Source organism: Hemicordylus capensis, chromosome 5 (assembly GCF_027244095.1).
Source record: "Hemicordylus capensis ecotype Gifberg chromosome 5, rHemCap1.1.pri, whole genome shotgun sequence".
Classification (NCBI taxonomy): Eukaryota; Metazoa; Chordata; class Lepidosauria; order Squamata; family Cordylidae; genus Hemicordylus; species Hemicordylus capensis.
This window is the reverse complement of record NC_069661.1, coordinates 100,567,383-100,592,841: the sequence shown is the minus strand read 5'-3', so window position 1 is coordinate 100,592,841 and position 25,459 is coordinate 100,567,383. Positions and strand designations below refer to the sequence as shown.

General features: G+C 41.7%; 1 long non-coding RNA gene across 1 annotated transcript in view; it reads right to left on the bottom strand.

The window, feature by feature from the left end:
* LOC128325751 (uncharacterized) overlaps positions 1 to 25,459 on the bottom strand; it is a 54,702-nt gene that overhangs the window by 4,185 nt on the left and 25,058 nt on the right. The window contains exon 2 of the long non-coding RNA XR_008307599.1: positions 8,176 to 8,966. This is a non-coding gene — a long non-coding RNA (uncharacterized LOC128325751). The remainder of the gene's footprint in view (positions 1 to 8,175; positions 8,967 to 25,459) is intronic.

Genomic DNA, 25,459 nt, shown 5'->3' with positions numbered 1-25,459 from the left:
GCAGCAGCTTCTCCAAGGTTGCAGGCAGGAGTCTTGCTCAGCCCTATGTGGAGATGCCAGGGAGGGAACTGGGAACCTTCTGCAAACAAGCATGCAGATGCTCTTCCCAGAGTGGCCTCATCCCCTGAGGGGAATATCTTACAGTGCTCAGACATGTCTCCCATTCAAATACAAACCAGGGTGGACCTTACCTAACAAAGGGGACAATTCATGCTTGCTATGACAAAACCAGCTCTTGTCCCACTTGCAATCCACAGTAGCATTGTAGTAGTAACAGTACAATTAGTAACAAGAGCCCTATAGGGATGTTCTCCTTCATGTATATGCTGCACATGCAGAGAGGAGGAAGATTGTATCCACTGGCAACAATCCAACAGCAAATACTGTACCCAAATATTTATACATTCAACATAGTGGGCTTTGTGTGCATATAACTCCACCACACAGCTGTTGTCTCTGGTTACTTAGAGCAGTGGTTCTTAACCTTTTTTGAATCACAGAACCCTTTGAGAATCTGATGAAAGCTATGGACCCCCTCCCCAGAAAAATGCACATAAACACATACAATTGTGTATACAATTTTGCATACAATATATTTTATTGCATTGGAAATTGGTTTCCTTCACATAGACAGAATATAGAAACAGTCTTTACAAAGTATTATGGCTCTCTCACTCATTTTTTCATGCAAAAATTAATGACCACTTCCTGAAAAAAATTGAAATCAATCCAAATTGTGCAAATAAAACAAAAGATAAACTTTAATTCTGCTCAAAAGTAAATTTCAGTGAGAAGGCAGCTGTTGTTTGGCTTGAATAAGAAGATGAAATTGTGGGGTGGTCTTTGACATGGCAACACACATGTCATCTTTGACATCCAATTGATTTCAACTTTTTGTTTTGATGGCAACAAGTGCTGAAAACCCTGTCTCACAAGGTATGTGGTAGCAAACGGAATCAGAGCTCCCATAGCTCGCTTTGCCAGATGAGGGTAGGCTTGTGTCAAGAAACACCACAATTCTCCAAGATTATTTGAGTTGAATTCATGTTGTATCATTTCCTTTGTCCTCAAGTCAATTAGGTCATCTCTGGCAAGGGCTGCATCATTGATGCTGTCTATGTCAGCAAGGAAAGGATTACGAATCCACATTTCAATTTTAAGGTTGTCTGAGCAGAAGAAACCTTCAAATGAGTTCTGCAGTGTTTTCAGGTGTCTGCAGATTTCTGCCTGCAGAGAAATTGAAAAGGCTTTGTCACTCTCAACTCCAGCCTGCTGAAGCACTTCCTCCCCCACTGGAAAGTTCGCATAGTTGTCCACCTCCAATCTCCTCATCTAGAGTGGCAGCTGGGCCAAAAGATCGTGTTTTTCAGCAGCATCCATAATGGTGACTGCAAGGCCTTGAATCAAAAGACTTACCTCATTCGTATGGCCAAAAATATCCGCCAAATAAGCCAAGCTGTGAATAAACTCCTCCCTGTCAAATTGTTCTAAGTGTGGGTTTTCCTTTTCTCTCAGAAAAAAGTGAAACTTCTAACCAAAGTTCAATCAAGTGCTTCAAAACTTGTCCTCTGGAAAGGCAGTGTACTTCTATGTAGTAGAGAAGAACTTCATATTCTGCTCCCTTCTTGACAAAACCTCTTGAAAAGGCAGTGATTCAAGGCCCTGGATCTGATAGTTGACAACTTTCACATCAGTAGACAAGATTTCTTTCAGGGTTGTTGGCAGAGCTTTTGACCAATGCATGCTGATTTAGAAAGCAATGAGACACAATGACATATGGAACTTCTTTCTTTCATCAAAGCAGTAAAACCAGATGTGTTGCCAAGCATCACAGGTGCTCCATCTGGGCATAAAATTCCAAGATTTTTCTTCCAGTTGAAGTTTTGCTTGGTAAAGAAACTTTTCAATATTTCATAGATGCCAACAGCCTTTGTAGTTTCCAAAAGGGGTTCACAAAATAGGAATACTTCTTTGATAGCATCAGCATCACATACTGGACAAAAACCAGGAGCTGGTTGCACTGAGAGGCATCAGTAGTTGTATTCAGTTGCCTGCTGAAGGGAAATGGCATAGCTGCCAATTCCTCCATGACTTGCTTCAAAATATTAGAAGACATGTTAGCAATTCTGGAGTGGATGATGTGATGAAAGTAAAACCAAAGGATATGCAAATTTCATCATACTTTTTTTTCTTTGACCTTTTCCAACATAAGCGAGGCCTGCAAACAACAACCACCAAGCATTGTGATGTAATTTTAACATCGCACACACTGAAGTTAAAAGAAAAATTGGAAGTGAATACATCAGGAGAGTTAGAAAAATCCTCAAGTCCAAACTCAATGGCGGGAACACCATACAAGCCATAAACACCTGGGCTATACCTGTTATCAGATACACTACAGGAATAATAGACTGGACCCAGGCAGAGCTAGAGACGCTAGATCGTAAGACCAGGAAAATCATGACCATCGATCATGCTCTGCACCCCCGCAGTGATGTCGATAGGCTCTACCTCCCTCGCAGCTCAGGTGGAAGAGGAATGCTGCAAGTCCATCAAACAGTAGAGGAGGAGAAAAGAGGCCTTGAAGAATATATCAAGGACAGTGAAGAAGATGCACTTCAAATGGTCAATAACAAGAAACAATTCAACACCAATGAAAGAAAGCAGGCCTACAAGAAAGAACAAGTCAAGAACCGAGCAGAGAAATGGAGAAATAAGCCCCTGCATGGTCAATATTTGCACAATATAAGTGGAAAATCAGACATCACCAAAACCTGGCAATGGCTTAAGAATGGCAACTTGAAGAAAGAAACAGAGGGTTTAATACTGGCTGTACAAGAACAGGCACTAAGAACAAATGCAATATGAGCAAAAGTCGAAAACTCCACAACAAACAGCAAGTGCCGCCTTTGTAAAGAAGCAGATGAAACCGTGGACCACCTAATCAGCTGTTGTAAAAAGATTGTAAAAAGTTTCATCTGCTTCTTTACAAAGGCGGCACTTGCTGTTTGTGGTGGAGTTTTCGACTTTTGCTCATATTGCATTTGTTCTTAGTGCCTGTTCTTGTGCAGCCAGTATTAAACCCTCTGTTTCTTTCTTCAAGTTGCCATTCTTAAGCCATTGCCAGGTCTTGGTGGTGTCTGATTTTCCACTTATATTGTGCAAATATTGACCATGCAGGGGCTTATTTCTCCATTTCTCTGCTCAGTTCTTGACTTGTTCTTTCTTGTAGGCCTGCTTTCTTTCATTGGTGTTGAATAGTTTCGCATTATTCACCATTTTAAGTGCATCTTCTTCACTGTCCTTGATATATTCTTCAAGGCCTCTTTTCTCCTCCTCTACTGTTTGATGGACTTGCAGCATTCCTCTTCCACCTGAGCTGAGAGGGAGGTAGAGCCTATCTACATCACTGTGGGGGTGCAGAGCATGATCGATGGTCATGATTTTCCTGGTCTTACGATCTAGCGTCTCTAGCTCTGCCTGGGTCCAGTCTATTATTCCTGCAGTGTATCTGATAACAGGTATAGCCCAGGTGTTTATGGCTTGTATGGTGTTCCCGCCATTGAGTTTGGACTTGAGGATTTTTCTAACTCTCCTGATGTATTCACTTCCAATTTTTCTTTTAACTTCAGTGTGTGCGATGTTATCAGCCTGGAGAATGCCCAAGTATTTGTAACGTTCTTTCTCTTCCAGGTTCTTGATCTTGCTTCCATTTGGCAGTTCTATTCCTTTTTTTTTTTTTTTGTTATTTTTCCTCTTTTCATTATTAATGCAGCACACTTGTCTAGTCCGAACTCCATTGCTATATCGCTACTGAATATACAGACAGTGTTTAGCAGTGATTCAATTTCTGACTGGGACTTTCCATACAACTTCAGATCGTCCATGTACAGCAGATGATTGATTTGACTTGATGTTTTAGATGTTTGGTATCCAAGGCCTGTTTGGTTTAGTATTTGTGAAAGTGGGGTCATGGCGATTACAAACAATAGAGGGGATAGTGAGTCCCCTTGGAAAATGCTTCTTCTAATGCTAACCTGTCCAAGTGCCTCGCCATTGATTGTTAACTGTGTACTCCACATGCTCATTGCTTTTTAAAATAAATATCTGAATGTTTTTGCTGACACCAGTTGTTTCTAAACATTTTAGTATCCATGTGTGCGGCAATGAATCGAAGGCTTTCTTGTAGTCAATCCATGCAACACTTAGATTGGTTTTTCTTCTCTTGCAATTTTCTAAAATCATTTTGTCAATCAGCAGCTGGTCTTTTGTGCCTCTGGTGTTCAGGCAATTTCCTTTCTGTTCAACTGGAAGCTGTTTGTTAGTTAATAAGTGTTGCATCACTTCATCTGCTATTATTCCAGTTAATAATTTGAAAATGGTTGGCAGGCAGGTTATCGGTCTATAATTACTTGGAACTGCACCTTTTGCTGGGTCTTTCATGATGAGATGAGTTTTCCCAGTTGTTAGCCATTGTTCAATATCACCGCCTTTCATAATGTGATTGAACTGTTTTGATAGTTGTTTATGAAGGCTTGTTAGGTGTTTAAGCCAAAAGCCATGCAATTCATCATCGCCTGGCGCAGTCCAATTTTTAATTTTCTTTGCTCTTTCAGTTATTAATTCTGGTGTTATTATTAGATCTTGCATTTGTTGGTTACATTTTTTGACCTCTTTCATCCATTATTATTCTTCCATTATTATTATTATTATTACATTTATATCCTGCTCTTCCTCCAAGGAGCCCAGAGTGGTGTACTACGTACTTGAGTTTCTCCTCACAACAATCCTGTGAAGTAGGTTGGGCTGAGAGAGAAGTGACTGGCCCAGAGTCACCCAGCTAGCATCATGGCTGAATGGGGATTTGAACTCGGGCCCCCCCTTGTCCTAGTCCAGCACTCTAACCACTACACCCACGCTTGTTTGTTTGTTTGTTTGTTTGATTTCTATACCGCCCTTCCAAAAATGGTTCAGGGCAGTTTACACAGAGAAATAATCAATAAATAAGATAGATCCCTGTCCCCAAAGGGCTCACAATCTAAAAGAAACATAAGATAGACACCAGCAACAGTCACTGGAGGTACTGTACTGGGGGTGAATAGGGCCAGTTACTCTACCTCTGTTAAATAAAAAGAATCACCATATTTAAAGCTGCCTCTTTGCCAAGTTATCAAAGTTATGGAAAGCAGTAACTAATGCACAAAAATGAAATTAATAAGCTTTGGCCAGCTCTTTGTATGAAACATATCTGAGGCATGGTTTTTATTAAATCTGTGGATCTGCCAGATCAGCTACTAGTCATACAAGAACTCTGATTTCTTTATATTACACTGTAATATAAAATACAACTTTTTATTTGTTATTTTTATTGTATTGTTGTAAACTGCCCAGAGACTTGCGTTTTGGGAGGTATATAAATATGTTAAATACATACATACATATGTTTATTTTATGGTATTTTAAAATCTCTGTTTTAATTGTTGATTGATTTTAACTGTTTTTGTTTTATCTGTAAACCGTCCTGAGCCATTTTGGAAGGGCGATATAGATACTGAATAAATAAAAAATTATAAATAAATACATGCTATTTCATTGCCTATCTAACATAGTGCACCCACAAGTATAAAAATATTATAATAACTTGTCAGGAATGAAAATATTATAATGAACACTTGAAAAGACTATTTTTTAAAAAACCTTAAAATTCACTATGACTCGATATAAACAATTCCTATCAACTGGAAACTATTCTAGAGATCTAGAGATCATAACTGTTCTAGAGATCATAACATGGCAACAATGATGACTGCACGTTACCTTACCATGTACAGTAGCATCTCATGCCACCCCTACATTTGTTTGAAGTGAAACAATACCTTAAGACATGACATTAACAAGAATCTTTTTTCACACAGACAAATTTCAAAGTAGGAGGGAGGAAACTGAAGAAAAATAGCATTTTTTTTTTATGCACCCAGTTCACAGACCCCATAGGGGTCCATGGGCCACAAGTTAAGAACCACCGATCTAGAATCTCTGGTCATGTGGGGTAGCCTTATGTACACACAACTTCTTATGCACAATTCCTGGATGTGTGGAAGGCAGGTGCACTAACTTTGAAGGACAAGGCCATCTGGTATGATTCTGCTTCTCCCACTGTGCATGCAGTTAATACAGGCAGGGGATTGGTTGAAAGGCCCTAAGAATTTTAGAGGAACTGAGCATTGTGTAAAGGCCCTGAGGGAGGACCATTCTCTGTGCATCTTTGAAAATTTCTAGCAGAGTGAAAATGTGAGAGTATGTCCATTATGCCATCATGTATTCGCCATTGTGAAATAATTGATTCACAGCCTTACTTGCTGGTGGAAATGGATGAAAAAGATGATGTTGTGGTGAATTGAGGGCAAAAGGTAGTACCCAGGATGTTAAGCTGAAAAATTGTTTGGCCATTGTTCTCCATTCCAAAGCATGAGCCATCTTCTCCAGTACCTCAATGTGAGCTAGGGATGTGCACAAATTTTTTTTTTTTTTAAATTTGATTTGTACCCAAATTGAATCACCCTCAATTTGTTTTGGGTCAGAATCTGCCCCCAAATCACCCCGGATTTGATTCGGACCCAAATTAATCTGAATCCAAATTGGATTGCAAAAAAGGGGGTTCTGGAGCAGAAGAGTGGGGTGGGTGGTAGTGCCCCAATGGGTGGCAGCTACCTTTTTCTCCCAGAGCAATTGGCCAATGGATTGATTTTTTAAAACAAACTTTTAAACTCTGCATGTCTTTAAAGTTCCCCTACAAACCACAAGCCCATGGGTTACTGGGTTTCCTCGACATGGTCTCTGTCTTCCACACAAATGGGCTATGCGCCTACGCAGAGACTTCATCGGAACCTAACAAGCTCAATTATCCTGTGTTGGGCAGGAACCCCGTCCCCAGCCACTATATGCGGCTGAGCCACTCCTCATCCCCTCAATCTTTCTTTGTCCACCCTTCAGTGAACATTGTGGAGTCTGCAGCTCGGCAATGAGCAGGATCTAGCTATCCCCTTGTTGTTTTTCTCTCTCCTTCTCTTATTTCTTTTCATTTCTTTCTTAATTTTCACCTAATAGTTGTTTTTCCTTAGTGTTTTGGTTTTTTGGAATTTTTCCCTCCTTGGAGCTCCGATCCTGGCTGGGACAGAATGTGGTGGCCAGTGGCGTTTATGCCAGGCATGATGAACTTTAAGAAATGTATCTGCTGTGGATCTAAGATCCCTTCCCCTGATACTCATACCAAGTGTCTCTTGTGCCTGGGGGAATACCACATTGTATTCTCTGCTGTTTGTTCCTGCTTTCCTGATTGAGGAAAAGAGAAGAGAATTTTTTTCTCACCCTTTTCCTTCTGGGGAGAGAATCACTGCCTGTGCCTGTTGTCTGTGTTAATTGATTTGGGTACAAAATTATTAGTACCCGAATCTACCTGTTTCGGGAGATTTGTGGACAAAACAAATCACTCCTGTGCTAGCTGGCCAGATTTGCACCCAAAACCAATGTGTGTGTGTGGGGGGGGGGGGAGGTGATTCAATTCGGGTACAAGTGGAATCGAAAAAATCAGTTTGTGCACATCCCTAATGCATTCATTATCCATTCTACATGTGACAGCAGCAGAGAATGTGGAATGGAATTCTTGGGGTACTGCAGATGACAGTGAAACAGAAATGTTCATGTGCGTATTTTGAAATGAACATTTGGTAAAGCAGATGAAAATGGCAGATATCTTTTTGTAAGTGATTTCTTTAAAATACCTGCAGTAATGAATGAAATCAGTTGAGGAAGCCTCATCAGGTGTTCTGTTATTACTGTTGTGTTTTATATTTGATGTTTGTGGAAAACTCTACATTATACTGCACAGAACATGCAAGCGAATAGTCTTGTGCCTTTTGCATAGCTTTGATGCAGAAATAATCAGATACCTAAGATATATAGTTTTCTGAATAGTAATATACATACTAAAGCTTATTTATACATTTCTGCAGGGCATCCTGAAAAATTTACAAGTATAGCTTACAAGTTCATCAGAAAGTACAGGACATTTTCCTTGCAGTAATGATCATTTACACAATGCTTGACTAACATTGTTTTAAAAAGAAAAATAGCAACAAGCAAATTAGAATTACTGCTACATAAAAATTAACTCACCACCCCCAGGTAAAAATGGTGCTGCTAATCTCAAGATCCCTAATATCCACTCTTGCCATTTTTGTTGCATCATTATTTAGGTCTGGGATTGCCCCATAACGTCTTCCAAGGCAGCAGCAGCACCTGCTTCAAGTTTCATCTGATCAGATGCTTCCATTTACCCCGGGGTGGGGGGGAATCATAATCAGTGATTCATAATCAATGATGTTCAGCTGTATGAGATGCATTGTATTATGTGTGTATGTATTTAAAACATTTTACCCCCTCCCTCATCCAGTACACTGCTGCTTGGGACAGCTTACGATAAACGCAACAATAAAACATGACAGACACACAAATAGAAGACAACAGCAATAAAATTTGCAAGTGATTGAAGCAATGGCACAGTGACTAAAATGTATGTTTCTGAAGCTGCACTGAGGTTCTTTCATCCTGCTGCTGCAGTGTGCATCTCCAATGTAGCTGCACTCTTTCATCATCTCAGAGAGCAACTGGAGAGCGCATTTGTTGCAACAGTTTCCCTCACAAGTGCTTTCTGTACTTCTGCAGAGCTCCAGGATTCACCAAACACTTTTGTTTTGTTACTCCTGCTGACGGCAGGGTTTCAGAGAGGGAATGGGTGAGGATGTACTGAATAATTCCTTTTCTGATTTTCTGCAGCCATGGTTCATAATGCAGAGCAAATGTACAGCACTTTTGTACCTTTCTGTCATAAGTTTTGCAGGAGATGAGGAGGACATGTGCAGGTCAGTGCCAAATAGGAAATGTAGCCCCAGGGCATAAGTGAAAACCTGCAAGGTTGGAAGGGTAGATGCAATAGATTAATCATAGTTGGGCTGACAACATTTTAGGCAGATATGGTGTGTTCATAATTATGCACATCATACATACATAGGAACAATTCATTTACAATACATGCCATCTGTATGTACAGCATGACATCTGACCAGAGCTTAGGTTACAGCAAAAGCAACGTCTAAGAAGAATGGGACCAGTTTTACAAGCCACTATTTCCACAGATATTCCCTAAGGATCACCCATCTTTCGTTCATTAAGGCCAGCAAGCCCAGAAATTTTTTATTTGACCCTATAAATAAGTCTCTGAATGTAATTTCAGTTCTGTTAGCTGTTCGGTTTACTGCAGATAAGTAGATTCAGGCAAAGCTGACACACAGAACCAAATCTAGTGCAAGTTCAGCAGAGTGTGGTTGTTCTCCCAGGGTGCCGATGTCAACATAGCAAGGCAATTTCTAAACAGAGCGAAGTAAAATGCAATTATCTACACTTGATATAGTAATTTCTCTCTCCAATTCTGAGGCAGAGAACCGTGGGAAGGATTTTGAAAATGTAACATTCTTTTCCGAATACTCTGTCATCGTTGAAAGCTGCATTCCTCCACAATAATGTTCATTGATTTTTGTGAGGGCCCTTCCATTTCTTCTATTCTCTTTCTAGTCCTCAGGCCATGACTATAGTAGGCCTAGACCTGAGGCCATTACTATTTCAGGGAATATGTGGGCTCATATAAAGTTGGAGGGATAATCCATATATTCTAAGGCTGTGCTCTCAAGAAGAGAGATCCTGCTGGATATTCCTAATTAGGAATATCCGATGCATCCTTATGCACTGCACTAATGTCAGCAGAAACAAAAGTCTTGGATCTTATGCAGCATTCTTTAAATAATACCAACAATACCAAAATTAAAAACAACAACAAATATTCTTGTTTCGCATAGCCAATGGTAGCTGCTTGCAGGCCTGGAAGATAATCAGGAGAATGAACTCACCAAGGCTAGAGCAATGGACAGTGGGCCTTCACTAGCTATGTGAATATGCTTGTCTTTGAAAGGGTTGGGAGAGTCTGTTAAGTCAAGAATGCTGCCCTGTGAACATTTGTCCAGATTCTTCTTGAAAACAAAGTGAACAGATTTTTTTTTAAAAACCCAAAAAAATAAACCCACCATTGTACCTGATAGTATTAAAGTGATCAAGTGGGTATAGAACATGTGAACATTTGTCCAGATTCTTCTTGAAAACAAAGTGAACAGATTTTTTAAAAATAAAATAAAATAAACCCACCATTGTACCTGATACTATTAAAGTGATCAAGTGGGTATATAATACAGTCTAGCATGTTATCAGTCAATCTAGCTATTTAGTGGATGACATTCTGCACAGTCTCCCGACAGCGCTAAGGATCCACTGCAACTGCTGCACAACTTCAATGGCATTGGTGTGTAGTGTAGATGGTGTGAAGTGTAGTGATGGGGCTGCTGTGGAATGCCTTTAAAGTGCTTCCAGGCATAGCATGGCACTCCTTTCCATTGGGAACAATAGAAAGGAGTTCTGCACTGCTGCCTGGAAGCACTCTAAAGGCATTTCTATTTAAATAAAGATAATGTTGCCCATTATATATATATACTGCCAATAATCAAGTCTCGAGGCAGTTTACAACATAAATGAATGCGTAGTTTTTATCTGTGTCTGAAAAACGATTGGTGCCTGAAGTATCTGACTTGCTCTAAAATCCTAGTCAGTAACTAGTTTTTAATAGCTTTGTATTTCTAGTGGCTGGAAGCAAAAAAAGCACACGGTCATAGGCAATGCTAGACAGAAATCAGACAGCTACAACCAAAAGATACAGCACACCATGTAGTTTCCTGAGTGTGCTTCTTGCTAGCTAGTGGCAACATCTGTTTCTATCATCCCTCCTTGCGGTGTTAGCCCCAATGCTGGCCAGAGGATGAGCATGTCAAGTTCTAGGAACATCAGCTGGTCATCAGTGTCATTAAGCTATATAGGCACCTAGAGAGACATGGATCTGTTTACTCTTAACTGCATGCCTATTACAGGATGTTAATTAAAGTAGTAAGTATTAAGATTTTATTTTTACATGTCTTGCTTTTTTTTAGTTTTTAAACCTGTTGTTACACTTTATTAGCCATTTAACTCATCTCACAGGCAAACCTGATAGGGATGTGCACGGTCCGGCCCAGTCCGGACCGGCACCGACGGGGGGCCCTTTCTTTTAGGGCGGGAGGGCTTGCTTACCCCTCCCGCCTCTTCGGCCCCCTCCAGCGCCCGCAAAGCGCCTTCAGTCTTCTGGAGGCCTTGCTAACGAGAGGAGCTCTGTTTGGTAGCTCCTCTCGTTTACTTCAAGCATTGGGTAAGGACACACTCGGGCGGGCGGGCAGCTGGGAGGGAGGGCTGGCTGGCTGGCTGGCGGGCGGGCGACGGCAGGGGCACCCTTAATTGTTAATCTGCTCGGGGGGGCGGCGGTAGCGGCGGCGGGGGCGGCTGGTTTCCAGCGCCCCGCTTTTAAGTTAAATACGGGCGCTGGAGGGGGCCGAAGAGGCGGGAGGGGTAAGCAAGCCCTCCCGCCCTTAAAGTCATACCCCCCACCCGGACCCGGACCACCAAGAGCCGAACCGGTCCGGCAGTTCGGCCATTCCTTAGAATGGCCGCCGGACCGGTTCGGACTCACCACTAAAACCTGACACTAGATAAGAGTAGCAAAATACTGATAGCTCAAGATTTCACCTTTTGCCCTTTTAGCCCTGGATCATGACAGTCTATGTTAATAATATTATGAGAAAATACGTCTTCCTTTTTAAGATCAGATACCTCCTCTATGACCCAGATTAGATGTAATGTTAAAATATGGTTTTGTGTTATGTACATGAAGCAGGGTCATCCTCTGAGATTGAAAGCTTCTGTTTGTGATTCAGAACAAACCACAGTTAATAGTTGCAGCAGTTTCCTGCGGAATCCAGGGAATCTGAATTTGTTCAAACAACAGTTAGTTGACAAACCATGGCGTAGAAAAAGCATAAACATTGGAATATGCAAGACATGAATTTTAATATTGACTAGAGATTTCAGTCAAAATCTGGGCTCGAGTGTGTGGCAAAGAAGATGCTAAATACTTTACTGGGGTTTTAAAGAAAATATTGAATACTTTACTGTTTTTTGTTTGTTTTGTTTTAGGGCTGAGTTGAAATGTCCCAATTGCCCCCATCCAATTTACAGAGGGTAAAAATTGTGGGGTGAGTTTGCTATTTTTCATGGGACACAAAACTCACTGGTGACACTCCTGCCAGCCATCAGATAGAAGTTGTAATTTCTCTCTCACACAATTCTCCCTTGAAATAATATTATATGATGATGAAGTATCTCTTGGGTGGGGGACAATGGCAGCTAGGAGATGTTGCTGCCATTCTGCAATAGGGATCACTTCTAAGTAAAGTACAGTGGGGACCAGTTTTGAAATCCCATTTCAAGACAGACACTTCCTCCCTCTGTGTATGAGGTTAAAGTTCTCATCAGGGAACATGAGCACTGTATATATTCATTCTGTGTTAAGAGGAAGGGTTTTTCTTTTATTTAAACCAATGTACCTTGGCTAAAATATTATTTCCAATTTGTGATTTATATTGTGATGTATTTAGGACTTTGGTTTTCAGGAGGTGCTCTGTGCAGCCTAGCAGTTCTTCAAAGTCCAGGTTTCCTCACTGAGAAAACCAGTAACGGTGGATGAGCTTCCCTTGCAGACAGTTTGCCCACCACCACCAAATGTCCCATGTAGTTGCAATTGCAGCTTCCAGGTTTTGATATTTTAAATGGTGTAATTAAGGATGGCCAAAGAGCATGATCAAGGGTGGGCTCAGGGGCACAGCATAACACATCACAGTTGCCTGGGAGCAGTAACCTGCCCACACTCACCTGAGCCCTGCTCCTGCTCCTGCTCAACACAGGAGCAGCAGCAGCAGTTGACCAGGCCCTTCCTTGTTGACCAGGCCCTTGACCTTGGCCACCACCACCATGGCTGTTCGTTCCCCACAGGCTGCTGACAGGCTTGGGGCTGTCCCTCACCCTTCCTTCTTTCTCTCTTCCCCGAACCTCCCTTCTTTCTCTCTCTTTCTCTCTCATACACTCACTTCCCCCCTGTTTTTCTTCCCCTCCCTTCTCTCTCTCTTTCTCTCTCTCCCCCGCTTCCTGAGTTAACAGATCTTGTTCATCTTGTTTCCTTCCTGCCTGCAGTCTCCTTCTCCTGAAGGATCTTTTTTCTCCCTTACAACCCCTCTCTTCACAGAACCATGCCCACTATCATTCATTCATATATATATCCTCTACAATCAAGAACATCTTCCAACCAGTAACAGTTGCATTCCAACTGACCTTAACACAGGCTCCTCCTCCCTATCTGCATATGGAATCCCCACTACCCAATCACCACAGTGTTTCTACTTGTGAACTCTCACAAGAGCTGCCACGCACGGGATTAGCTGTCATGCATGGGATTAGCCATGGGTATGCCATAGATAGATAGATAGATAGATAGATAGATAGATAGATAGATAGATAGATAGATAGATGAGCTGCCTTAGAGCTTGGAATGAAGATTTCCCTCCTTCCTTAGTTTTCTGTACTCTTATAAATTTAAACTTAAATATTTAAGTTTTAGTAAAGGAAATCTCTCAAACAGTCCTTTATCTTTTCCTCCACTTCCTCTCATAGATTAAAAACATTCTAATGCTGTGTGTGACTGCTCTCTTATTCTTAGTTTCCTTTCTCTTATTCCAGTGACCTAAGTCTATCCTCTTCTTAGTGCATATAGCACAGTCCTGATGTTCTGGGAAAGAGCAATCTCCAAGTGTGCTTCTGAGTAGGGAGTACAGAACAAATCAACTGAAAAGTGTCTGTATTCTGTGAAACCTGTGCAAACCATTTGATGCCAAACTGGTTCACCTCAAACCGGGCCAGTTCGGCAGCTCAATCGCAAACCAAACCATGGCAGTTTGGTTCTCAATAGAACCAAACCAAGCTGAGTTTGGGCAGACTAGTTCAGCAGCAAAAGGGCAGCAGCAGGCAGTGGTGAGATAAGTAGTTTCAAGTTCTTACTGGCCAAACAGCTGCTGGTGCCACTACACCCCTTGGCACAGCCTAAACACATGGCGATCCCCCTTCAGCAAGCCAGCTGTGTGGCAGCAGTGCAGTTCTCACCTCCAAGGATGTGCAGAGGCCAGAACCATGCCGCCATGTGGGTGGCTTGCTGACGGGGGATCACTGAGCAAGGGGCGCAAGCACCAGCAGCCATGTTGAGCAGTTAAGACCTTTAAACTACTTCTCTTGCTCCCGCCCCTTAAACTATTCCCCCACCTCTTTGTTTGTAAAGGGGAATCCTCACTGGATTCCCCTTTACAAGCATGGCCCCTTGAACTGCCGAACTGGTTCAGTCAAACAGACAGGACTGGATGGTCAGTTCAACTGAACCAGTTGGGGACATGTGGTTCAATTCAAATCTGGTCCAAATTCGAACCGAAACATGGTTTTAAATTCATGCACACCCCTACTGTGTATGTTCTGTGGGGATTTTTTAAACAAAGAAAATTGGCAGCACCATTTTTTCTCTTCCATGTTGGCTAATATAAACCAAAGTTTACCTTAGATCTTCTTCCAGTTTGAGACTGAGATGGTTGAATCCTCATGGATTTTGACTCTGATTCCAATTACTGGCTAAATCAGGAGATGATCTGCTAAAGACTGACCCAATTTTCTGGTATCTTAATTCTTCAGTTTCTACTGTAATTCTTTTACAGTATGCATAAGAGTATGCATGTTTCTATTGCACCTGTGCTCTGTAGTCTTATGCAAACATATTTGCATTGCTTGCATATTGCATCTTGGGCAATGCATTTCTGCTCTTAGTACCCTGTGAAATTGGGGTTAAATCCTTTCTCCTCACAGCACAATCCCAATTAAAATTGCCTTACCTGCTGCTATTAGTCCTGGGAGGCAAGCTGCCATTGGTGTCAATTGGCTGAAATATATTGGGCATATGTGAAAAAATCCAGTAATTTCATCTGTATCCTGCCCTTTATTCATGGTGGAACTAAAGATGGGTACCATGAGTTTCCAGGCAGTTTCCCAATCAGACACTGACCAGACCTGCTTAGAACCAGCAAGGTTGCTATATCATGTGCCCACAGACCATGCCTATGTGGAATTTGGCTGGTCAACTCCATGCTGCAAATCCAAAATGCCTGTGTTCCTTTTCAAACATTCTAGGGATGATGCACAGTTGCAGCATATATTTTGTAAGGATGTCATGCATGGGCATTATTTGAACTTGAGTGCTTTTGGATCCAGAATTTACTTGTGTTTTTGCTTCCCCAGACCTAGCTGACTTTCACCGACTTTCATTGTGGCTGGATCCCATGTTTCTCCAGTAACATTTAAATGATGGAATCGGGTGGGATGGGTGGACCATGGTTCTCAGTTAGGTCCGCAGATTTTGCTGGACTACAACTCTTGTCATCCCATCATCTTAGAACATCATCCTTCAGAGTATAATGTTCCAGGCTGTAGTCCCACTTTCAGATGATACCTTGACAGCAGTCTTTTCTTGGAGATGCAGCTGTAGCTCAGTAGTAGAACATCTGTCATCCTAGGTTCAATTCCTGGCTTCTCCAGGTAGGGCTGGGAAAGATTCCTGCCTGAAGCCTTGGAGAGCCACTGCTAGTCAGCATAGACAATCCATAGATGGACCAATGGTCTCACTTGGTATAAGGCCACGTCCTATGTTCTTTTGTGATGACCAAAGGCCACAAGCACCCAAGACTAGGAATCCCTTTTCTAAATCATAGATGCTTGGGAAAACCACCAGAAGTGGGCTACTGTTTTCATGTCTGTTTGGCTACTCTTGAAAACAGGATGCTGGGCTAGATGGATCTTTGGTCTCTTGATGTTGTTCTTCTTCTTCAGCAGTTTTATGCCACTGAAAACAGCAAAATTACTATTAGTTGGGTGTGCAACCTTGGTGATTTAATTACTTAATGAAAGCTGATTATGTTTATTTAAATAGTGCTGTCAATTTGCACAAAGGTTGTTGGTAACAGAATTATTGTACTTACACATTTTAATTGATTCCAGAGAGATCTGTCATGCTAATTAAGAGGCAAAGGCTTCCTCAGTCAATCCTATAACAATTATGTCCCAAGGAACTGTGTAGACCAGCATGTAAGACACAGATAGCTTCAATTAATTATTCACAGTGGCTCAATCCAGTTTGGCATTTAAAAAATAGCCAGAGGTAGAACTAAGTGTTGGAAGAGATAGTCAAGTAATTGTAGCACAGCATCCAAATGAGCAGAGTGAAAAAGTGAAGTGTGGAGTGCTTTGGAACCTAGGGATCATTTTACCATTCCAGATTTCAAGAGTGCAATGGTATTAATAACACAAAGGCAGCTTCCTTACAGTGCTATGTTTTAGATTGAACCAAATGTTCTTCACCTCTGCTTTTGCCTTGAAAGCATTTTCCATCTTACTTATATTAATTATAGTACCAAGTCCAGAAGGTACATTTTCCTTATCTATCCTGGATGGATAACAATAGAGGTCCTATTTCTTCAATTACCTCCTCACTATATAGTAGGGATGTGCACAAATGATTTTTTAAATTCGATTTGTACCCGAATCAAATCACCCCCGATTTGTTTTGGGTTCAAATCTGGCCAGCTAGAATGGGGTGATTTGTTTTGTCCACAAATCTCCCAAAATAAACAGATTTGGGTACATATCATTTTGTACCCAAACTGATTTGCACAGACAGCAGGTGCAGGCAGTGATCCTCTCAGTAGCAGGAAGGGGGTGAAAAAAATTCTCTTCTCTTTTCCTCAATCATGTTGTTGTTGTTTATTTACGATCTTAGATCAAACATCAATATACGCAGAATATACACAGTAAAAAGAAAATAATGGAAACAAAGTCTAAAATGTCATCAAATATATAAAATCAGGAATCTTTGACAGTAACCAATTGCTGTGCTCTAGCTTCTCTTAGTTTGGTCAATGTGTAACAAAATTAACATCCTCAATCATGAAAGCAGGAACAAAAAGCAGAGAATCCACAAAGCAGGCAAGGCAAAGCAAAGCTCCTCTGGCTCTCTGTCTCCCTCTTTCTTCTCCCATGAGGCAGAAAGGCAGAATGGTGGCTGCCTGCCTCTTTAAGTACAATTGAGAATCCCTCCTTGGAACTCTCCGTCCCACCCATGTACCATCTTTGACACTTCCCCTAGCCAATACGGGGTCAGTCAACCCTGGCAACACAAGATTGGAATGGAAACAAGTCAATCTGGAACCAAGGGGGAATCTGTTAGAGGTTGTTGATTTTTACCCACAATAGGTAAAACAGCAGAGCACTAAGGAATGAGCACACACTCCAGTTACAGAGTAGGTAGCAGAGGATGGTTTGGATATTACAGCTGTTTAGAGAAAACACATGGAGATCTTTGTATGACTAAACACTAAATATTTATTGGTTAAATACACTTAGATAGGAAAGGCCTATCTCTAATCTAAAGGACTACATAGTGGATAGGTAAGGAGAGCGAGAGATGTTTCCATCTGCTCTCTAGGAGGAAAGGAAGGATTGTGACTCAGCACAGGAAGTGCTGCAGAGTCAGTTCAGGGGTCATAGAGTAGGGACAGATAGGGAGACCCTGACTCACTGTCTCTACTCCCAATGCCCCTAGTGGTCATTAGGACAGTTGGTGCAAAAGGTCGATGCACTGGAAGTTCATCTCCACCAGAATCACCAGCCATTCGTTGCACACTGTAAGTCACCAATCTGAAGCTTAGGAGGGCGGGGGTTTCAAAAAGGTTTCTTGACACAAATTGGAGACAGCAAGAGAGATCGCCACAAAATGGAGGTCCGAATCTACAAAATTTTCAGGTCCAAAATCTGGGCGATTTGTTTTGAACCCGAATCTGGCCAGCTAGCACAGGGGTGTTTTGTTCTGTCTACAAATCGCCCAAAGCAGGTAGATTTGGGTACAAATCCAAATCAGTTTGCACATCCCTACTATACAGACCTTTGATTTTACACCAGAAGCAGAAGGCTATATTGCTTCACTGCCTGGGCCCTGAAGGCCAAATAATATATACTCATTTGCCCTTTCCTACCAACTTGGAAGGGGATGCCAACCCTTATGAAGATGCTCTTTGTGTCTTAGATGATCATTTCAACCCTACTTTGAATGTGATTGCTTAACGTTACAAGTTATATTCCTACTAAGATACAATCCTCCCCATCTCTGGCTATTTTTAAGAAACATCTGAAAAACCATCTTTTCACCCAAGCTTTTTCAGCTTTTTAAAATTTGTAGGTTTTAATTTTGTGGTTGATTTTAAATTGAATTCTTTTAAATTTTTATATGTGAGCCAGCGTGGTGTAGTGGTTAGAGTGATGGACTAGGACCGGGGAGACCTGAGTTCATATCCCCATTCAGCCATGAAACTAGCTGGGTGACTCTGGGCCAGTCATTTCTCTCTCAACCTAACCTACTTCACAGGGTTTTTGTGAAAGAGAAACTAAGGTATGTAGTACACCACTCTGGGCTCCTTGGAGGAAGAGCGGGATATAAATGTAATAATAATAATAATAATAATAATAGTTTTATCTTACTGTTAACCACCCAGAGACGAAAGTTTGGGCAGTAATCTATTGTTCAGTAGGTCACAGCACTGTGTGCCTAACTGTAACCTGTGAGTTTGCCAACTTTACTGATGAAATTATCAGGGATCAGATAGTTATGAAAACAAACTGCTCCAAATTGCATGAAAAACAGCTATTGGAGCTGAAACCTACCTTGGAAAAAGTGCTAGAGTTGGCTAGGAGGATGGAAAATGCTCTTCACTGTGCCAAATCACTCTCTTTGAGAGGTTCAGTTTGAGGTTGAACATCCAAACCAGCTTGGTTCAAGTGCAAACTGGTTTGATATTGAATCGGTTTGCACTTCTTTACTCCCAGTCTGAGGGAGACGCCACAGAGTTTCTCCCAGCTCACTCAACAGACTCTGACTGCAGGGCTCAAGGGCAGGAGTAACCTCTGGCTGTTCAGTCACGCCTCTTCCAAGCCCGGCAGCCTATCGCGTAAGCCCCATGTCTTGCACCTCATTTTTTGGAGGCTAGGGCAAACAAGACATGCCCAGGACTAGCCTCAGTGAATGGCTAGATTCTCTGAGCTCCTTGGAGGATGGATGGGATAGAAATGATATAAGTAAATATTTAATCAATTATGTAAGAGTTTAAAGGCATAAAGGAAGACGAGAGCTGTAGCTAAGTGGTAAAACATATTGAGGTCATTCACACAATCGAAAACTATGTTCTACCAGGGTTTGAGAGCTGTGTGTACTCGCAATTTTTGATTGTGTGGAAGCAAGGTTAGAGGAAAACCTGGGTAGAAGTGATTGTGTGAAAGCAAGGTTAGAGGGTTTTCTCCTACCTTGCTTCCACACAATCACCTCTACCCAGGTTTTCCTCTACCCTTGCTTCCACACAATCAAAAATTGCGAGTACACACAGCTCCCAAACCCTGGTAGAACACAGTTTTCAATTGTGTGAATGACCTCATTATCTACATGAAGGTCCCAGGGTCAGTTTCTGGCATCTCTTGGTGGGGCTGGGAAAGCCACTGCCAATAAGTGTAGGCAATACATAGCCAGATAGCTGACTCCGTATATGGCAGTTTCCTATGTTCCTATGTGACCTCTCATTAAAAAAATGTTGGGAAACATAATAATCAACACAGAGGAAGAAAGCTGTGTTGTGGGGCAATAGACTTTGTGTGAAGTACTATTGATACTGAAATCCAAAGCTCTTCGATTCTAGGGTTGCTACTTATTTCCCTGGCAGGGGTCCTTTGCTTTTAATGGCTACTTGACAAGTGGAAACTCAGAAGGTACAGCTTTCCCTATATTGCACCTCCATTATGGTAAAATGACAATAATGCCATAGCAAATTTATAGTCATTTTCCTCCATGTTCAAAGTACTGCATATGTTATCTGAGAAATCCTTTATTATCCTCATATTGCAGGTGTGTGTGCTGTGGCTGAAAGTGGTTTGCCTAAGGCCCCCTAGTGAACTCACGGCAGAAGCCAAATCTGAACTGGAGACTTTCTGATACGCAGGTCAGTTTCTTCGCCACAGAGCTGCATACTGTAATTTTAGTATGCTAGTGGCATGTAATCTTTTGCATGTTTATAGCATTTCAAAATGCCAGCCTGGTTCACAATGTCAATGATAAGGTTGTTTTCCAGTTAATATATGGAATCAGGTTTCAGGCTTTCTAAAACTCAACTGTAGAAATGCATGTGGAAAGCATACAAACTGAGCAAAGCTACCTGAGGAACTAAATCCTTAGCCTAGAGTATGAAAATAATGCATATACTGTGAGCTGAACTAAAAGAAAGATTCCAAATGCTCCAGTGCCTTTTAGGTTATGCACAGGCCATGTCAGCCAATGGTTTCTAGGATTAGACATGCAGATTGGGTTTTTTAATTAAAAGCTTCAACTTCCCAGCCCATGCTTATTTTTTCTGTGAAAAGCCACAGTCACAGAGGTTTCTCATAATAATTGGATGACTTTTTGAGATCTCTTTGCTATGGCTGAAATATACATCAGTTTGCACAAACTGCCTGAAAAGGCAATGGAATAGTAGATCCTCTAATTTGATTTCAGTAGAAAGAAAACCCTAATTTAAGGAAATAATTTCACCGTAAATACACGTCTTCATTTATGTTCACATTACAAAAGTCTTTTTTCTCTTAAGTAAAATGCCTGTCTTTGGAATGTTGATAGCCTCAGAGAATAAACAACATACTTATTTGTAGTATATGTGCAGGCTGGACAACTGGGTTGAACTGTGGAGCTCCTTGAACATCCCTGCTAGTGTGCTTCAGGCCTGGCCCAGGGATCCCCACTTGGCAATGCGATTTTTATTTACTTGGTATGTATTCTGTTTTGATCTAGCTCATCCGGAGTTTTACAGAACCTCGACTCCACTGGGATTCCATGAAGCAAGATCAAATCATAGTTTCTCCAGGATTCTACCATTTCAGGCTGCAGGGGAGTGATTGCATGGCTCATTGCTCTCCCCCACCACCCCAAAAAACCCTCTCTGCAGAAAGGAAGCTAGCACGTCAGGGGAAATGAATCAGCCTTGCTTTCACTTAGGAATATAGGAAGCTGCTGTATACTGAGTCAGACCATTGGCCCATCTAGCTCAGTATTGTCTACCCAGACTGGCAGCAGCTTCTCCAAAGTTGCAGACAGGAGTCTCTCTCAGCCCTTTCTTGGAGATGCCAGGGAGGGAACCTGGGACCTTATGTATGTAAGCATACAAATGCTCTTCTCAGAGTGCCCCCATCCCCTAAGGGGAATATCTTACAGTTCTCACACATTTTCCCATTCATATGCAAACAGGGCAGCACCTGCTTAGCAAAGGGGACAATTCATGCTTCCTACCACAAGACCACCTCTCCTCTCATGTTGTGTGAAGGAGGTTGCCGTGGTTATTTTTCCCCCATATGAAAGTGTTTGAATGTACAGGTGGATCTCAGCACACGCGGTCCCAGCAATTGCGTTTTTGTGTATCTGCAGCCAGGCAACTGAGACCTGACCTCGACATATGCAGGTAAGGAAAGGGTTACCCTCTGTCAAGGATATGTAAAAACGTGATTGCTGGGACCGCATGTGCCAAGTATTACTTGGCAGGATAATGCAGATAACCAAGCTTCCTCAGGATGAGAGAGCTTATTCTCAGGTATTCGGGGTGTCTGTATGAACAGACTGGGGGTGGTGTACCCAGACAATGCAACCTAGCTCCAGCAAATGGAGCCTGAGCATGTAAGGAGAGGAGAGCTGGTCTTGTGGCAGCAAGCATGACTTGTCCCCTTACCTAAGCAGGGTCTGACCTGGTTACATATGAATGGGAGACTTGATGTGTGAGCACTGTAAGATATTCCCCTCAGGGGATGAAGCCGCTCTGGGAAGAGCAGAAGGTTTCAAGATCCCTTCCTGGCTTCTTCAAGATAGGGCTGAGAGAGATTCCTGACTGCAACCTTGGAGAAGACACTGCCAGTCAGTGTAGACAATACTGAGCGAGATGGACCTATGGTCTGACTCAGTATATGGCAGCTTCCTATGTTCCTAAGTAGACATAGCTTCTCCCACATTTTAAAACATAGTTTTGAATCGTGGTGTAGTATGTTTCATGAGCTATTTTCTGACACTTTCCACTTCTATAAAAAGATGCCAGGATCAAGATGAGAACAATTTTATCACAGATACAACTGTTACCCTTAATTTCTTCTTTTTAAAAAAAATTACAAAGGTCTCTGCATAAATTAGAACAGTTGCCATGGAAACAGAGTGGGCCAGAAATATTTATAGATGCTGCAAGCAATCATTTTGTGTTTAATACTTTAAAATGTCAAGTAACACATAATCTCTAAAATGAAATGAGATGGGTGGTTGTTATTGTTTGTCCATCTGGTATATTCTTTCCTTTTCCTTCAAAATATATATCCATTTTGATTTTTGCCTGAAGGGGGAAAATATAGATATTTCTCTCATTCTAGAATACATCTACCAAAATTGAAGACAAATAATTTCTCTTAATTTGGCATGTTGCCATTGCATGTAAATCCATACCATTTTGAATATTTCATAGCTAATTTACTTCTAATTCTGTGATCTTTCAGATACTATATTGGCATGTTCGAAAATAGAAATGCTGAATGCCTAATTGGTCCAGTTTCAATAGCAATACAATTTAAACAAGGCTGCAATTGTTACAAATAGTTTGAAAGAACAAATTGCAATCGCAGCTGAAGAACGATTCCAGCATTATGGCATGAAGCTGCTTGTGAAGCTAACAAATGGAAGCTAACAAATATGTGAGATGGACACTGAGCTGAATAAGTGTACGTAGGGTCATAGATTCAGGATGAGGTCTTTATTTGCTGCCAGACTTATCCAACAGGCCACTGAATACTGAGGAAAGACAAAGTGCTTGCTTCGGCAGCACATATACTATACTAAAATTGGAAAGACAAAATGCTAGGTTTGAACTCCATGTATTTGCTTGGGCCCTGTGTGAAGAGAATTCTACATGAAACCTGATGTGTGGCAGGCAAAATGAGATGAAGGGCAAGATGTCTGCGGCCTTTCATGTGTAGACACTGATGTGAAGAGAGAGTGGGTACTGTTGTGAAGGTTAGAATCTCCTAGAAGCAGGCACAGCTCATCCTTACAACTACTTTCAGGAAAACAAAATAAGTGTGAGAGAAGAGAGCCATCCGTGAGGGACAGCTGCTGACAGAATAGCTTCTGGTGTTTCTCCTAAAATCCTCCCGCAGTCAGCCAAAGGTATCATGCCGGGTGCATTGTTCTGGATAGCTGTGAGCCTCCAGCAGCAACTCCCTTTAGCTTAGTTTTGACTGTGTAGTGCAAAACAACTGGCTTGACAAACCCAGGCAGTGACTCAGTGTTGTTCTCCCACACTCCCCTCCAGAAATGAGACACATTTTTTAATTACAAAGGAGAGAAAAATAAGCTATGATTCAAGCAGCAGCCAGCAGCAGGAGAACCTTCCTACAAGGAAGTGGTAGAAACTACTTGTGTCCTTCCCTCAGTCTTCCTGAGGTGTTTCTACTGTTACAACAAATATTTATATACCACTTTTCCATTTACATACCATTTTTTCCTGTTGGACAGGCAGGGAACAAGACTGGGCCAGTGATAAAGGGACAGGAGATGTTTTACATAGTAAGGAAAGGGGAAGAGGTTTCCAATTTGGGGAGGATGCTGCCTAGGTGAGCCATCTGTGTGAATTTCAAGTTAAGTTAAAAGAATTCCATTAGGCTTAATTGCTAGCAGGGCAGCTATCTTACTCTGTTGCAAGTCACTTGCAACAAAGGCAACAAAGAGCCTTAAAAACACTAGAACATTTATTTTAGCGTTATTTTAAAATAAGTCCAGGGCAATAGTTCACAAAAACATATCATATAAGCCCCATTTGCACATAACACAAAACCAGAGTTGAAGAGGCCAGAGGTTGCCAAACCTGTATTTCTAAATGCAGGACACCCCGTCCAAACCTCAGTTCTGCTTGGAGAGTGACCCAAGCTTGCACTTTCCAAACTCCAATTTGTACCTTCGGGTTGTTGTGAGATTCGCCACCACAACCCGAGGTTGAGCTCAGCCTGCATTACATGTGAATGCAGAACTGCAAACTGTGTTCCCTGTAACCAGAGTTGAGGGAGGAAGCTCCTCCCTCTTTCTGGCAGTGATTGGCTGCGTGGGTTGTCCTTCATGCAAGAAGGAAGCCTGCAGAACAGTTCCCACTCCTCTCTGCAGTCTGCAGAAAGCTTGCTCTCCGTTAGGACAGCAGGGTGGTGGGTGAGGAGCAGAACTGTGGTTCCATTGGACCCGTGGTTCCGCATTATGTGTGAATGTCAGTCCTCACCTTTCTTTGAATGCTTATCATGATGTGTGAGATATATTTTTACAAGCGTGCTTTGTATAATTTTCATTTACCATGCCTTTTGTATGTGAAATTTTAAAATGTTGTTGTTGTTGTTGTTGTTATTCGAACAGCCCAGCTCGATCAGGCCCAAGGTCTGTCTAGTCCAGCATCCCATTTCACACAGTGGCCCAGCTGAGAAGCTTACAGGCAAGAGGAGAGGGCATGCCCTCTTTCCTGCGGTTGCTCCCCTGGTATTTCTACTGCAACTGGTACTTAGAGGCATCTGGTTTCTGAGGCTGGACTAAACAGGCCTTTGGTCTGATCCAGCAGAGCTGTTCTTATGTTCTTATTTACTACAAGACTCTGTTGATTTTCCCACAATTAGCATTAACCAGAGCGATTGAACACATCTTTATTTTAGATAAATTGAAGCAGAGTGGAATGGGAATACTGTTATTGATGCTTCTTCCATCCCACAGAGGATGCACTGCTGCTAACCATAGACGTTGCAAATGACTTTTTAGTAGAACGGTGGCACAGTGTTGTTTGCCTGTGAGTGTTGGTGCCTCTATTGCTGTTCAATAGGTTCACCTCTTCTGGGTCAGGATTTCAGGCTTTGGAAGGTATATCTCCACCATGTCTCAGCAATTGCCACTTCCTACTTCTCATCATTATTCAGTGCTGTTGGCTTTGTATGTAATGGGCATGCATATTAAGTAAACTTCAGTGAAGCAAAGGGAAGCAAAGACACTGTGCTGTGTTCCCCAGTGACCTTCAAATAAAGGTAGATAATAAAACTATCTATCTATCTATCTATCTATCTATCTATCTATCTATCTATCTATCTATCTATCTATCTTTCCAATGAGGTATATCATACTATTTGACCTGAGACTGATTCATTAAATAAAGGGAACTAAGAACTATGTAACTAAGAATAGCTCATATTATGACTGAGTAAAAGACCTGGGTGA